We start from the raw sequence: 15,867 nt of genomic DNA, 5'->3' as shown, positions 1-15,867 counted from the left end.
CATGAGTGTGGTCATGCCTTCCCCATTCCTCATCTCCACCCATATAGCCTCAGCAGAAGAGCCCTCTGGTCTGTCCTGCCTGAACACAGTTGTGATATTTCCCCTGATGAGCAATGCCCCTTTCATCCCCCAGGCTCTGTTGCATCTGAAGCAATGGAAGCCTGGAATATTGAGCTGCCAGTCCTGCCCTTCCTGCAACCAAGTCTCACTAATGGCCACAATGTCATAATCCCACATGCCAATCCATGCTCTAAACTCGATTGCCTTTCGAACAACATTTCTTGTACCCAAATTTTCCACCACATACAACCTTTTGACCTCTAACTTTACATGCAATTTTCACATCATCTTGAAATCTAATGTTTCTTTAAAGAATTACATTATTCTCTACATTCCCAATAGAGAATTTAACCCAAGAATCTACAAAACCAGAGGTAAATCTAGTCAGGATTTCAAGAAAATCATTTAGCTTTGCACAAATCATTTCCAAATGCTAGCCTTATTCCAACTGCCAAAGCGCACATTAAATTTGATTAGCTGAGTTTATACTGTAATTAGTGACATAGAAGGTTTGACTGGATTATGATTCAGAGTTTATTGTCATGAACACGTCACAAAATTCATTGTTTTGTGGCAGCGTCACAGAGCAAATATTGTGATAAATTACATTTTAAAATAAATAAATCATGCAATCAAATAGGATTCAGTGAGGTAGTGTCTGTGGTTCATTCTCCATTCTAAAATCTGATGGCAGAGGGGAAGAAGCTGTCCTTGTGTCAGTGGGTGTTCATCTTCAGGCTCCTTCCTGATGGTAGCAGTGAGGATAAGGCATGGCCTGGGTGGTGAGGGTCCTTGAGGATCGAGGCTGCTTAAGACACCGTCTCTTGATTTCGCCTCAGAGTGCATGTGCCATATTGCTAACAGCATGTGCACAAACATTGATAGGAACCTTGGAATTTATCTAGCCACATGGTTGCTCCTGCTGTCAACCTTCCTGAATAGGAGGAATATCAGCTCCATTAATACAATCATGGCAGCTTCCTCTAGCAGTGCCTGCACTGACTTCTTGAATAGGCCCTTCATTGATCACATCAGCTCCTATTTTCCAGGAGAAGAGATTTTTTTTTCTTTTAATTAAAGCAAAACTTCCATTTTGTGAGCAGCTCCATTGAAACATGACATTTATTAATGACCCTGCACTCAGTAAAGACTAGATGAAGAACACGGTTTGCTATTCAAGGTAGAACCATAAACAATTTAAAATGAATTTAATATAAACTAGCAAAACAAATCCAAAAATATGATGAACATTTGATCTTCCTCTATTAAAAACAGCATTCAAACCTGACTTAGAGTGAAGGATTAGAAGTCTTGTCTTCATGCTGGCTAGATTACTATGGAATCGTACAGGAATAAAGAGAGCTCTGGAGACAGAGAACAGGGAGCTTTATTTTATTATCATGAAATTCGATGTTTGTAGCAGCATCATAACCATCTTAAAACATTAATATATAAAAAAATTTAAAATAACAATGCACGAAAAGTCAGGCAGTGTCTTCGGTTCATTGATCATTCAGGAACCAGAAGGCAGCGGGGAAGAAGCTGTCCTTGTGCCGCTGACTGCTCATCTTTAGGCTCCTGTACCTTTTCCCCCCCAATGGTGAAGAGGGTGTGGCCTGAGTGGTGGGGGGTCTTTGAGGATAGAGGCTACTTTTTGAAGACACCTCTTCATGCAGATGTCCTCAATAGAGTGAAGTCTGGTACCCGTGATGTCGCAGGCCAAGTTAACAACCCTCTGGAGTTTATTCTTGTCCTGAGAGATGGCGCCTCCATACCAAGCAACGATACAACCAGCAGAATGCTCTCCATGGTATACCCGTAGAAATTCACGAGGATCTTCAGTGACATTCTGAACCTCAGACACCTCACAAAGTATAGCCGCTGGTGAGCCTTCCTTGTGATTGCATCAACTTGGAGGCTCCAGGACAGATCCTCAGAGACAATGACAGCCAGGAATTTGAAGTTCTTGGTCCTCTCCACTACTGAGCCCTTGATGAGGACTGGGTCGTGTTCCCCTGATTTCCTCCTAAAGTCCACAATCGTCTTGTTTTTGCACAAGGTTGTTGTCGTTACACTATTCAATGAGCTGCTCTATCTCCCTCCTATGCGCTTGCTCATCGTTGTTTGTGATTCTGCCGACAACTGTGATGTCAACAGCAAACCTGTAGGTAGCATTGGAATTGTGTCTGGCCACACAGTCATAGGGGTATAATGAGTAAAACAGTGGGCTAAGCACACATCCTTGGGGTGCACTCATCTTGAAAGATGAGACTGTTGTTAGCAAGTTTCTTCAGTCAATTGGGTTTCATTTCTCAACACCAATCTTGGTGACCAGGAGAATGTACATCCTTCCTCCCCCAGTCTTTTTATTCAGACTCCTGCCTGCTTTCTGCTCACACCTTGAAGAAGAGCTCAGGCCCGAAACGTCGGTTATATCTCTTTTCCTCCTATGGACTGACAGAGTTCCTCCAGTGTTTCAGTTTTTAACCACAATCACTATGTCTGAAGACTTTTGTGCTTTACTCTCTAGATTTGTATAATGGCTATTACAAGTCCGTGCAGAAAACGTTTTACAGCCAGTGAATTGCTTTCAATGTGCAGTCACTGTAGCAACACAAGAAATGCAGCACCAAATCAGAACACAGCAAGATCCCACAGGGCACCACAAAATAACACCAGGATCTTAGAAATACTGTTCAGGGATAAATATTGACTTGGACATTGCAGACCTTCTAAGTTTATTGTCATGTGCACAGTGCTGATAAATTTTTCTCTGCGAGCAGTCCAAGTAGAGATCTTATATGTAGTACAACTCGTAATACAGCACTGAAGTGCAGAGTTACAGAGCAAGATCAGTTGGTACAAAGGAAATAAATTTGACTGTTTTGGGGTTCAGGGGTCTGACAGTGGACAGAAAGAAACTGTCTTTGAATCAGGTAGTGTCCAATCTCACACTGGAGAATCTTCTTCCTTTACAGGAGGGAGCTAAAGAGAGTGTGGATCTCATGGCATGAGTCTTTTAATATGTTGGCTGCTTTTTCAAGGCAAAAAGAATTATAGCCAGAGTTGATGGAGGGCAGGGTGCATGCATGATGGCCTCAGCTATGTTCACACCCTCTAGTTTCCCTATAGCAGTGGTTCTCAACCTTTTTCATATACCACTTTAAGTAATCCCTATGCCATTGGTGCTCTGTGATTAGTAAGGGATTGCTTAAAGTAGTATGTAAGTGGGAAGGGGAGGTTGAGAATCACTGCTCTAGACCCAATTTTTACTTAAATATTTTGCTTGAGAAAAATTGTCATTGGCCAATTTCCTTTGGAGTTATGAAACCGTGCACATAATGAATCAATGAGATACAATTAAAACAGTGGTTTTCAAACTTTTTCTTTCCACCCACATATCACCTTAAGCAATCCTTTACTAATCACAGAGCACCTTTGGAGTAGGGATTACTTAAAGTGGTATGTGAGTGGAAAGAAAAAGGTTGAGAACCACTGTCCTATAGGCTTAAACAAAATGCAATGGGACATCAATGTAAAACCTTGGCCTAGAAATGGCACCATGCCACATCTTCCTACTGAAGAGAGTCTAGATTCTTGTCTCCCAGTGTCTGGCTGGGAAAGCAGACCAACTAAGGCAACTGATCAACTAAGCTACAGCAGACACCAAACTGGAATTGAACATCCCATTTGTTTTTTTAATATATATTTTTTTTTATTTTTCACACTATGAACCATATCAACCAAAATATGTACAAATGTTTCTCATTAAATTTACATAGTGGTCTTTTCTCCCCTTTTTTCTCCCTGCTTTCCCTCCCTACCCACCCCCCTCCAAAACCCATAAATATTCAACATATACAATATACTAAAACCATAAAACAATGTCTTCACACTAAGGAAAATAAACAAGAAAAATGCATCATCTATTTATTACACACTGAATCTAGTCGTTTTGTCTTCTTATCATTTTCATTCTCATTTTAGGGGATGGAGGTCGTAGGCAAGCTCTCTCTGATATGTTCCATGTATGGTTCCCAAATTTGTTCAAACATTGTGACTTTATTTTTTATATTATATGTTATTTTTTCCAATGGAATACATTTATTCATTTCCATGTACCATTGCTGTATACTCATGCTCTCTTCCATTTTCCAAGTTGACATTATACATTTTTTTTGCTATCGCTAAGGCTATCATAATGAATTTTTTGCACTTTATCCAATTTGAGGCCTAATTCTCTACTTCTTATGTTACTTAAAAGAGATATCTCTGGTCTTTTTGGTATGTTATTTTTTGTAATTTTATTTAGTATCTGATTTAATTCTTCCCAAAACGTATTCACTTTCGTTCATGCCCAAGTTGCATGTAATGTTATTCCCATTTCCTTCTTACAGCGAAAACATCTATCCAATAATGTTGAATCCTATTTTTTAAAAATAATTTTCTATCTTTCACACTGTGAACTACACCAACCAAAACACATACAAACGTTTTTCACCAAATCCACATAGTCGCCCCCTCTCCCCCCCCACTTTCCCCCCCTTTCCTCCCTCCCCCCTCCAAAACCCACAAACATTCAACATACACAACACAACAAAATCATAAAACAATATCCCCACACAAACGAAAACAAACAAGAAAAATGCGCCATCGACCCACCACACACTGAATCCAGCCATTCTGTCCTCCCATCACTTTCATTCTCACTTTAGGGGATAGAGGTCATAGGCAAGTCCCCTCTGACACGTTCCATGCATGGCTCCCAAACACTGTGACTCCATTCTTCAAACCATATGCCATCTTTTTCAATGGAACACACCCACCCACTTCCATGCACCATCGCTGCACACCCATGCTCTCCTCCATTCTCCATGTCAACACCACACACTCCCCTGCCATTGCCATAACGAATCTTTCCCGCACCCCATCCAACTTGAGGCCCAATTCCCCACCTCCCATGCCACCCAAAAGAAACATCACTGGTCTCCCTAGCATGCCATCCTCCGCAACCCCATTCAGTATCCGATTTAATTCCTCCCAAAACGCATCCACCCCTGCCCAAACTGCATGCAATGCCGCTCCTACTTCCCTCCCACAGCAAAAACATCCATCCAACAAAATTGAATGCCACGCTTCCAACCCCAGAGGAGTAACACACACCCTGTGCAACCAACCACACTGCACCATGCACAACCCCGCATCCACTGTACTCCCCACAGCTCCAGAACACAACTTCTCCCATACCCATTCCCCATCTCAACGTTCAGATTTCTCCCCCCACCCCCCACTTCCGCCCAGGCCCACAGCTTACCTCATTTTCCCTATCCTGTAGCTCAATGTACATGCTGGCCACAAATCCCCTGACCTTCAATGCGTCTGCAATCACGCACCCAAAGCTGCATCGCCCAGGCAATCCCAAGCTGCCCCCCAACCCATCCTCCAAACAAGCCTCCAATTGACGACAAGCAAACACTGCACCACGAGCCATCCCCCCATCTGCACCCCAACTGTTCAAATGCCAACAAATCACCTCCCAAAAAACAGTTTTCTATTCTTTTGATTCCTTTTCTCTCCCATTCTCTAAAGGTTGTCTTGTAGAAGGGATTAGCGGATTTTGCGTCATTAGAAATTTTGGTATTTGATCATTCGCTTTTTTTCCTTTCTAAATAGATCTTCTTCCATTTATTAAGTAAATGATACTGTACTGGTGAGTTTTTATATTGCACCAGTTTTTCATCCCACTTATAAAGTATATGTTCTGGTAGCTTTTCCCCTATTTTATCTAGTTTTATCTTAATCCAGTCTGATTTTTCCCTTGTCTGGTAAAAATCTGATAAATACCTTAATTGTTCTGCTCTATAATAATTTCTAAAATTTGGTAACTGTAAACCACCTTGATTATACCTCTCTGCTAATTTATCTAACGCTACCCTTAGATTCCTCCCTTTCCACAAGAATTTCCTTCTAATTCTCTAGTTCCTTAAAGAATTTTTCTGTTAAGGGAATTGGTAATGTTTGAAATAAGTATTGTATCCTTGGGAACACGTTCATTTTAATGCAGTAAACCCTCCTTATCAACGTTAGTGGTAATTCTTTCCAATGTTCTAAGTCTTCATGCAATTTCTTTATTAGTGGCTGATAATTTAGTTTGTACAAGTGGCTTAAGTTATTATCTAACCTGATCCCTAGGTATCGGATTGCCTGTGCTTGCCATTTTAAATGGTGATTCTTTTTTAAATTCTGTACAGTCTGCGTTGCTCATTGGTATCACTTCACTTTTATTTGCATTGTTCTTGTGCCCCAATATTTCTCCATATTCCTTCAATTTCTTATGTAATTCTTTTACTGATATCTCTGGTCCTGTTAGGTATACTATGATGTCATCTGCAAATAAGCTGATTTTATACTCCTTCTCCTTTATTTTTATCCCTTTTATTTTATTTTCTATTCTTATCAGTTCTGCCAAAGATTCTATTGCTAAGGCGAACAATGAGGGGGATAGTGGACATCCCTGTCTAGTTGACCTATACTTAATTTAAAGTGACTCAATATATATCCATTTACTGTTACCTTTGCCAACGGTCCATTATACAATACTTTAATCCAATTTATATATTTTTCTGGTAGATTGAACTTCTGTAATACTTTAAACAAGTAATTCCACTCTACTCTGTCAAAGGCTTTTTCTGCGTCTAAAGCAACAGCCACTGTTGGTTTCTTATTTCCTTTAACTGTGTGGATAAGATTAATAAGTTTGCAGACATTGTTCGCTGTTCGTCTTTTCTTAATAAATCTAGTTTGAACTTGTTTTACTATTTTAGGTACACAATCAGCCAATCTGTTTGCTAATAATTTCACTATTATCTTATAGTCTGAGTTAAGTAGAGATATTGATCTATATGATGCTAGTATTAATGGATCCTTCCCCATCTTTGGTATTACTGTAATTATTGCTGTCTTACGTGAATCTGGCAAGTTTTGTGTTTTTTCTATCTGGTTCATTACTTCCAGAAGAGGAGGAATTCATAACTCTTTAAATGTTTTATAGAATTTGATTGGAAATTCATCCTCTCCTGGTGTTTTATTTTTTGGCAGCTTTTTTTTAATATATCCTGTATTTCCTCTATTTCAAATTGTTTTATTAGTTTGTTTTGTTCCTCTTCTTGCAATTTCGGCAATTCAATTTTAGCTAAAAATTCCTCAATTTTATCATCTTTTCCCTCATTCTCAGTTTGATACAATTATTCATAAAATTTTCATTAATCTCTGTTGGATTATATGTAATTTATTTGTCCTTTTTCCTTGATGCCAGTATCATTCTTTTAGCTTGTTCTGTTTTAAGTTGCCAGGCTAATATTTATGTGTTTTTTCTCCCAGCTCATAATACTTTTGCTTTGTTTTCATTATGTTCTTCTCCACCTTGTACGGTTGTAATGTTTTGTATTTAATTTTTTTGTCTGCCAATTCTCTCCTTTTCGTTATATCATCCCTTTTTACTAATTCCTTTTTTGTACTTACTATCTCCCTTTCCAACTGCTCTAATTCCGAATTGTAATCCTTTTTCATCTTAGTCACATAACTTATTATCTGCCCTCTAATGAAGGCTTTCATTGCGTCCCATAATATAAATTTGTCTTTCACTGATCCTGTGTTTATTTCAAAATATGTTTTAATTTGGTGTTCAATAAACTCCCTAAATTCCTGTCTTTTAAGTAGGATGGAGTTTAACCTCCATCTATATGTTCTTGGTGGGATGTCCTCCAGTTCTATTGCTAACAATAGGGGTGAATCATCTGATAGTAGTCTAGCTTTATACTGAGTTTTCCTAACTCTCCCTTGAATATGGGCTGACAATCAATCCTTGAGTAAATTTTGTGCCTACTCAAATAATAAGAAAATTCCTTCTCTTGGATGTTGCCTCCTCCATATATCCATGTTTCATTTCCTGCATTGATTTAACCATAAATTTGGCTACTTTATTTTTTTTTTCTTGTCCAGTTTTATCCAACATTGGGTCCAAATTAAGGTTAAAATCCCCTCCTATCAATATATTTCCTTGTGTGTCTGCAATCTTCAAAAAAAATCTTGCATAAACTTTTGATCCTCCTCGTTAGGTGCATATATATTGAGCAAATTCCAAAATTCTGAGTATATCTGACACTTTATCATTGCATACCTCCCTGCCAGATCTATTATTTCATCCTCTATTTTGATTGGTATATTTTTGTTAACTGGTATGGCTATACCTCTAGCTTTTGAATTATAGGATGCTGCCGTTACGTGTCCTACCCAGTCTCTCTTTAATTTGTTATGTTCCGCTTCAGTTAGATGCGTTTCCTGCACAAATGCTATATCTATTTTTTCCTTCTTCAATAAATGTTGTAGCCTCTTCCTTTTAATTTGGTTATGTATTCCATTAATGTTTATAATCATATAGTTCAACATGGCCATCTTATATCTTGCATACACCTTTTTTCCACCTCTTCCCCCTTTTCATCTCCTAGTTTTCTCTTATTACGCTCAATGTACGACAACACATTTAAGACAAAGTACCCCCGCAGTTCCCATATCCACTAATACCTTAACCCCAAAAGCTGCCCCCCTCTCTGAGTTGCCCCATATCCCTTGTCGGGCAACCACAAGTCCCTTTTTCATTTGGATTGCAATCTTGTTCGCAGCATCAACTGATTTTGCGGTGACGGTTATTCCCCCTCTACCCAGCCCTCTCCAGAAAACACTTTTTTTTTTAATGCCATTCCCTTTTCCCTCTTTAGTTCTTTACATATACATTGTTTTTACATCTTTATATATACTTTATTGCCGTTCTTCATTCTTGTTACATCTCTTCTCCTGTCCTGCAAGCGTTCTGTGAATTCTTGTGCTTTCTCTAGATCCAAGAACAGTCTGTTTTGCTCCCTGGGTATAAATATTTTAAGCATGGCTGGATGTCTTAATATGAATTTGTAACCTTTTTTCCATAAAATCGATTTCACTGTATTAAACTCCTTCCTCCTCTTTAAGAGTTCAAAACTTACGTCTGGGTAAAAAAATATTTTTTGACCCTTGTATTCCAATGGTTTATCATCTTCTCTAACTTTATTCCTTGCCCGTTCCAGTATATTTTCTCTTGTCGTGTATCTCAAAAATTTTACTAAGATGGATCTAGGTTTTTGATGTGCCTATGGTTTCGGAGCTAATGCTCTGTGTGCCCTTTCTATTTCCATTTCTTCCTGCATTTCTGTCATTCCCAGGACCTTCGGGATCCATCCTTTTATAAATTCCTTCATGTCTGTGCCTTCTTCACCCTCCTTCAGGCCCACTATTTTTATGTTGTTTCGCCTCCTATAATTTTCCAACACATCAATTTTCTGAGATAACAACTCTCGTGTCTCTTTAATTTTTTTGTCACTTTATTCCAATTTTTCTCTCAAGTCATTCACTTCCATTTCTACAGCCGTTTCCCGCTCTTACACATTCTCTCCTCTTTTCCCTATTTCTGTCATTACCAGTTCTAACCTTTATATTTTATCTTCTGTTCTTTTCATTTTCTTTTTAATTGCATTAAACTCTAATGACAACCATTCTTTATTTCTCTTTGTCCATCAGTTTTACCTTCTATTTCTCTGTGAAGATCTTGGTCTTCTTCTCTTCTTTGTGTCTCTTCTGTTTTTCCTGATGAGCTGCTTGTATCTCTTTGTTGGGCCTCTTCTTGCTGGGCTTCTTGTTGCTGGTCCTCCCCTCCTGGGCTGTTCGTCTGTTGACGTCGATCTTCTTGTCGGTCATCCTTCCGTCTATCTCCCTCATCACTTTCATTGCTTCCTCTTCTGCTGGCTTCCTCGTTCTCCAGTTGAGCATCCTGGTGTAGGGCATCCCTCAGCTGTTCACTCTGTGACCGCCCGCTCCTCTGCTGAGACCCCCCCCCCCCTCCTGCCGGTGTCCTCTTTCTCCTTTGATTGCGCACTTTTGTTTGGCTCAGAGAGCCATTTTGTAGTGCACTGGCTGATGGGTTGCGATTCCGCAGGGCAGGCACTGACCTTGAGGGTCAGGTGCTCCTCGCCACCACAGCGTCCTGTTCCTTCATGCAGGTAAGGCCTTCTTCTATCTTCTCCGGCGACTTTTCTACTTTTTTGCTAGTTGCTTTTACTTTTTCCTTCTTGGGAGCCATCTTGTCTTCTCTATATCTTTATCTTCTATTTCTTATATTTTATTTTTATTATGCTTTGCTTTTTCCTAACTTTTTTCCTATTTTCCTGGAGAGGGCTGGTTTTCCCAACTTCCTTTGAACATCCCATTTGTGGGGCAATCAGAAATCTTTTTTGCAAACAAGTTTGCAGTCTGCTTCAGCTATCAGGAAAACAAACCACTGTCGGTGTAACACACAGACGTCCTCGAAATAGAACTCAGCAGGTCATGCAGCATCATGTAAAGGGTAACCAATGTATTGAGCCTGGGCCCTTTGTCAGGTACAAGAAAAAACACCTCACCTGAATAAAAAAGCTGGGGTGGATGGGGAAGGGGGTGGGGTTGGGGAGGAGAAGAGGGAAGGAGGAAGGGGGTGGAGCATGGGCTCACAGGCAAGAGGTCAGCAGACGATACAGAGAGGAGGATAGAAGAGAACGAAGCTAAGAAGTGAAGGGGAGGGGATAGTTCTCAGATAAGAAAAGGAAGGACTGGAGATATGGAGGAAAGGAGACAGAGGGATAGGTACTTGTGGAAGGGGGGGTAAAAAAAATTGGAGGGGAGAGGAGGGACGCAGTACAAGGGAAGGGAGAGGAGAGGTGGGTTGAGAGTAGCTTATGCCAAAGGGCCCAGGCCCAAAATGGTTACACTTTATTTCATGTGAATGCTGCGGGTCTTGCTGTGTTTCTCCAGCACATCTTTAGGTACTGCTAATAATCTATTTACTACCTCTTCAAATCAGCAAACAGCAATGATTGAACACCCTCAGTCCCATCATGGAGTCTTAACATTCCGAGAAACTACAACCAGAACGTCTCAAGAACCACTTCTAATTCTTCAAAGCTTCTCCAGTGCATTTACAGCAATTCAGAGAGTTGCCAAGATCTTTCTAGTTCTTAACACAGGGGATTCAGACAACATTCAAACAACATGTTCAAATGGAGGGTGTTAATGATGGTAACATCAATCTACATTTACCCCAGACACCCCAGGGCCTACCAACCAGCCACATCACAAGGAGAACCTTGACCGAAACTCAATGCCATCCACCCCATTTCTTGGGATCCCCATCAGCCACCTTTAATGTTCTTTCCCTCAACTCCAGAGGGGCAGCAGGGATCCCATCTCCAAAGTGTGTTGCACTTGTTTACCCCAAGATACTCTGACACAACTGTGGTGCACTGTTGGCCAGAATCAGACACACACAAGGTAAGACTGTACAACAGGCTTTAATCCACAAAGACTTCCACAGAGCCAGGCTGGCTGTGGCTGCAGCAAGGCGAGGCCTTGGGAGGCTGGCGCAGGCTTATATCCCGGAGGGTGATTGGCACCCGACCGGGTGGGGCTCGATCCATTCAGGCCGACTGATTCGACAGCCGGCCAGGTATTGTCCTGTCCCCTTACACTCCTGCAGGTGCAGAGGTTGCCCCCTGCAGTAGGCCGGTGGTGTACCACCACAACAACCTCCCGATACAGTGACCTCTACCAAGTAGAACAAGGGCAGCAGATGCACAGCAGCATCACTACTGTTTATGTACCTCACCAGCTTGACAGGAATATATATCCACAGTCTTTCATCACTACTACGTCCAGATCCCGGAACTTCCTCTCCAACATCACAGTATTTTCACTAGTAGTACAGGAACACTGCCTCTCAACACCTCAGAAGTAATTAATAAATAATCACCTTCCAATCACGATGTGTGAAAAGTCTTAAGTTATAAGATGTGAGGCACAATTAGTGTAGCAGTTAGTTACAGCGCTAGCAACCTGGGTTCGAATCCAGCACCGTCTCTAAGGAACTTGCGAGTTTTCCTCATGCTTGCGTGGATTTCTTCTGGTGCTCTGGTTTCCTCCCATCTTTCAAAACCGACTGGGGGTTGTAGGTTAATTGGGTGTAATTGGGCAGCACTGGCTCATGGGCCAAAAGGCCTGTTATAATGCTGCATATCTAAATGCAATTTAAATTTAAAATACATTTGTAGCCCCACATTCAGATTACATCACCATGCTATATATAGGAAAGATGTTGTCAAGCTGGAGAGGGCACAGAGAAGATATTTCTAGGACTCAGGAGGCCTGAGCTATAAAGATTGAGCAGGCTGGGGCTTTATTCCTTGGAGTGCAGGTCGATGAGGGGTGATCTCATAGAGGTGAACAAAATCGTGGGAGGAATAGATCGGGTGAACGCAGGGAGTCCTCTGCCCCAAGTCGGGGAATCAGTGCCAGAGAACATGAGTTTAAGGTGAAGGGGGAGGGGAAGAGATTTAACAGGAAACTGAGGGATAACTTTTTTTAAAAAACACATATACACACAGGGTGGTGGGTGTATGGAATGGGCAGCCGGAGAAGGTGGTTGAGGCAGGTACTATTGGAATGATTAAGAACAAGATTGGACGGATACATGGACAGGATGGGTTTAGAGGGATATGGGACAATGAGGCAAGTGAGACTAGAGCAGATGGGACATTGTGGTCAGTGTAGTCATCTGCAAATGTTCTTGTTCAACTCTTAAATAAGGCAGGCTAACTTCAGAGAAGAGGTTTTGGTGGAGTGACAAGGAAGAGTAAACAAACATCTCCTTTCTTAAATCCATACCAATTAAATGATCAATAAAGATTTTAAAGCCCATTTTATTCAGTCGCAAGCTCACAATCTATTACCAAGCATCTTCTGTATTACATTCTTCACCCAGACCTTATAAATACATACAGGCCTTTTTGGCCCAAGAGCCCTTGCCACCCAAATAATGTACAACCCCTGTACAATTTGTTTGAAGGGTGGGAGGAAACAAGAACACCTAGGGAAATCCCACACAGACATGGGGAAAACGTACAAACTCCTTCCAGACAGTGCTGGATTTGAACCTGGGTCACTGGCGCTGTAACAGCATTGTGCTAATTCCTACACTAACTCTGCTGCCGTTTGTCTTAGTGTTTTCTGCATAGCAGGAAATGCCAACGTCCCAACCTCACCATGACTAATAACAACTAACCATTCTTCTTAGTTCAAATCAGCATCCCTTTACTCTGAGCCTCCATGTCCCAAGTTGCAGAATGAAGCTATAGAAATGCAAACTCTTCTTTCTTCCTTCGATATTGTTTTGTTCCATCGTCCCATTGTCTACAAAGTTGGTGCAGATTCTGCACACAGGTTCCCAACTGTTTAATGTGGAACCCGAATACTGGAATTCTTTGAGGAAGTGACAAGCAGGCTAGATAAGGGATAAGCAGTGGATGTTGTGTGCTTGGATTTTCAGAAACTCCTTGACAAGGTGTCACATATGAGGCTATTTAACAAGAGTTTCTAACAAGAAACGTACTAGCAAGGATAGTGCATTGGCTGATGGGGAGAAAACAGTAAGAATAAAGGGATTCTATTCTGGTTACCAGGGGTCAGTGTTGGGGCCACTTCTTTTTTTATGTTGTCTGTTGGATTATGAAATAAATGGGTTTGTGGCCAAGTTTGCAGATGATACAAAGATAGGTGGAGGGACAGGTAGTTAAGAAAGCAGAGAGGCTGCAGTAGGACTTGGACACTTAAGGAGAATGAAAGTGGCAAATGAAATACAATGTCAGAAAGTGTACATTCATGCTCTTTGAAAATTAAAAATAAACGGGCAGAGTATTTTTTTTTAAATGGGGAGAAATTTGAAAACACCCAGACGCAAAGCGACCTGGGAGTCCTCATGCAAGATAGTCTGAAGGCAAACTTGCACATTGAGTCGGGGGTGAAGGCAGCCAATACAATGCTGGCATTCATTTCAAGAGGAGTAGAATATGAGAGCAGGAATGTGATGTTGATTCTTTATAAGGCACTGGTGAGACCTCATTTGGAGTAATGCAAGCAGTTTTGGGCTCCTCATTTAAGAAAGGATGTGCTGACATAGGAGAGGGTTAAGAGCAGGTTCATGAGCATGAGTCCAGAAATAGAAGGGTTATCATAATAGCATTTGACAGCTCTTGACCTATATACACTGGAATTTAGAAAAATGGGCAGGAATCACATTGAAACATTTTGAATGTTGAAAGGCATGGAAAGAGTAGACATGAAAAGGTTGTTTCCCATGGTTGGAGAGTCTAAGTCAAGAGGGGACAACTTCAGGATTGAAGAGCATCCAATTAGAACAGAGATGCAGAGGAATTTCTTCAGCCAGAAGGTGGTAAATCTGTGGAATTTATTGCCACAGGTGGCATTGGGTGCATTTAAGGTTCTTGATTGGCCTGTACTCACTAGAATTTGGTCAAGGAAGAATGAGTTAGCAGAGGTTTAGCCCAAATTAGCATGATACTGAAAATGCACCTCCAAGAACCTGCCTGCACAGGGCAAGAACAATCTGGTGCCAGTGACTGTTCAGATGAACTCGTCGTTTTGGAGTCGGACAAAACAGTGCAGTTAGTGAATGGAATGGAACCACTATTCCATTCAAATGGATGAAGTGGTTACAGAAATGTCAGAAAGGACTTGGTATGCTGGGGAGCTCAGTGACTTGGCTGTGAAAACGAGTATAGCAACTCGGAATGCTGGTGGAAAATATATTGACGGCGTGCATCAGGAACATCGAGCCAGCGACATGATGCCTGTGCCTCAATCCCAGTGGAGGGGGGGGGGGCGCTTTGGACAGGTTCAGGTCATTTCAAGATTACCCCCAAACGCATTGAGGGCATTCTGTAACCAGCCACCTCGTTTTATTTAAGGAGGGTGCAAGCACTGTCCAACGTGAGAGAAAGAATGTCTCTCATGTCTTCTTGTCCAGGGTAGTCGGACTTCAACTCTCGGGTCCACCGCAGGGGCTGGATATGACCTCCATTAGAAATTGAGAGGGGATGTTGCATTGATGAGGTGGCGCAGCGCCTGCCGCTCCCCGGTCTCGCCCCAGTCCCGGGTGAAAACACCGTCACCCACCTCAGAAATAGGTGCAAGCATTTCGGGGTTTCAAGTCTTTGCAAAATAAAAAAAAGACAAGCGAGGCCATTGGCGTACGCGAGTGGTGTCTGAAAATAAAATCTCAGCATTAAAAAAAAGCAGTTGGGTGACACACAGAGTATGCAGACAGGTAGAGCTGCAAGTCCACAGCACCCACTCCAACCCCCGATGAGATCAAATAACGCCCACCTACCTCAGCAAGGACTGCAAGATATCGGGAGCGGAGCCTCAGACTGTCCGACCGCTCGCCGCAATTGCAAGCGTGGGCTGAATCAAGTGTCTCTCCCCGGGAGACGGGGATGGGAGAAGCAGCACGTGATGAACTGAATTGGTATGCCTTGCCTATCCCCGCCACATGCAGCTCGTGTCCATGAAGTTCCCTCGGGTCACCATCCAGCTCAGCGCGCGGAGTTGGCGAGTTCCAGTGTGACTCTGCCCAGAGATTACCTGTCAATCATCACCTGGCTGACGGCAAAACGCCTCACCACCAATCAGCGCACGAGGCAGCTCTGCCTGTTTCAGCGTTTACAGTCATGAACATGTCATGAAATTCGCTGTTTTGCGACAGCATTACAGTGCAAATATTGCGATGAAATTACATTTTAAAAATAAAGAAATTAGTGTTTAAAAAAAAGAGAAAGGGAGGGAGTATCAGTGGGGGGGGGGGAGAATAAATCACGAAAGTCTGCAGTAGCTATG

The 15,867-nt window shown here is 41.8% G+C and overlaps 1 protein-coding gene across 1 annotated transcript in view; it reads right to left on the bottom strand.

The window, feature by feature from the left end:
- The window catches only part of LOC138748476 (rab effector MyRIP-like), a 305,674-nt gene extending 290,121 nt beyond the window's left edge, over positions 1–15,553 (bottom strand). Inside the window, exon 1 of the mRNA XM_069908752.1 lies at positions 15,362–15,553. The gene's annotated coding sequence lies outside the window, so the exon portion shown is untranslated. The remainder of the gene's footprint in view (positions 1–15,361) is intronic.
- Positions 15,554–15,867: the final 314 nt, after the last annotated feature.

Source organism: Narcine bancroftii, chromosome 1 (assembly GCF_036971445.1).
Source record: "Narcine bancroftii isolate sNarBan1 chromosome 1, sNarBan1.hap1, whole genome shotgun sequence".
Taxonomy (NCBI): domain Eukaryota; kingdom Metazoa; phylum Chordata; class Chondrichthyes; order Torpediniformes; family Narcinidae; genus Narcine; species Narcine bancroftii.
Note: the sequence above shows the minus strand (reverse complement) of the source record. Positions and strands in the feature narration are given on the sequence as shown.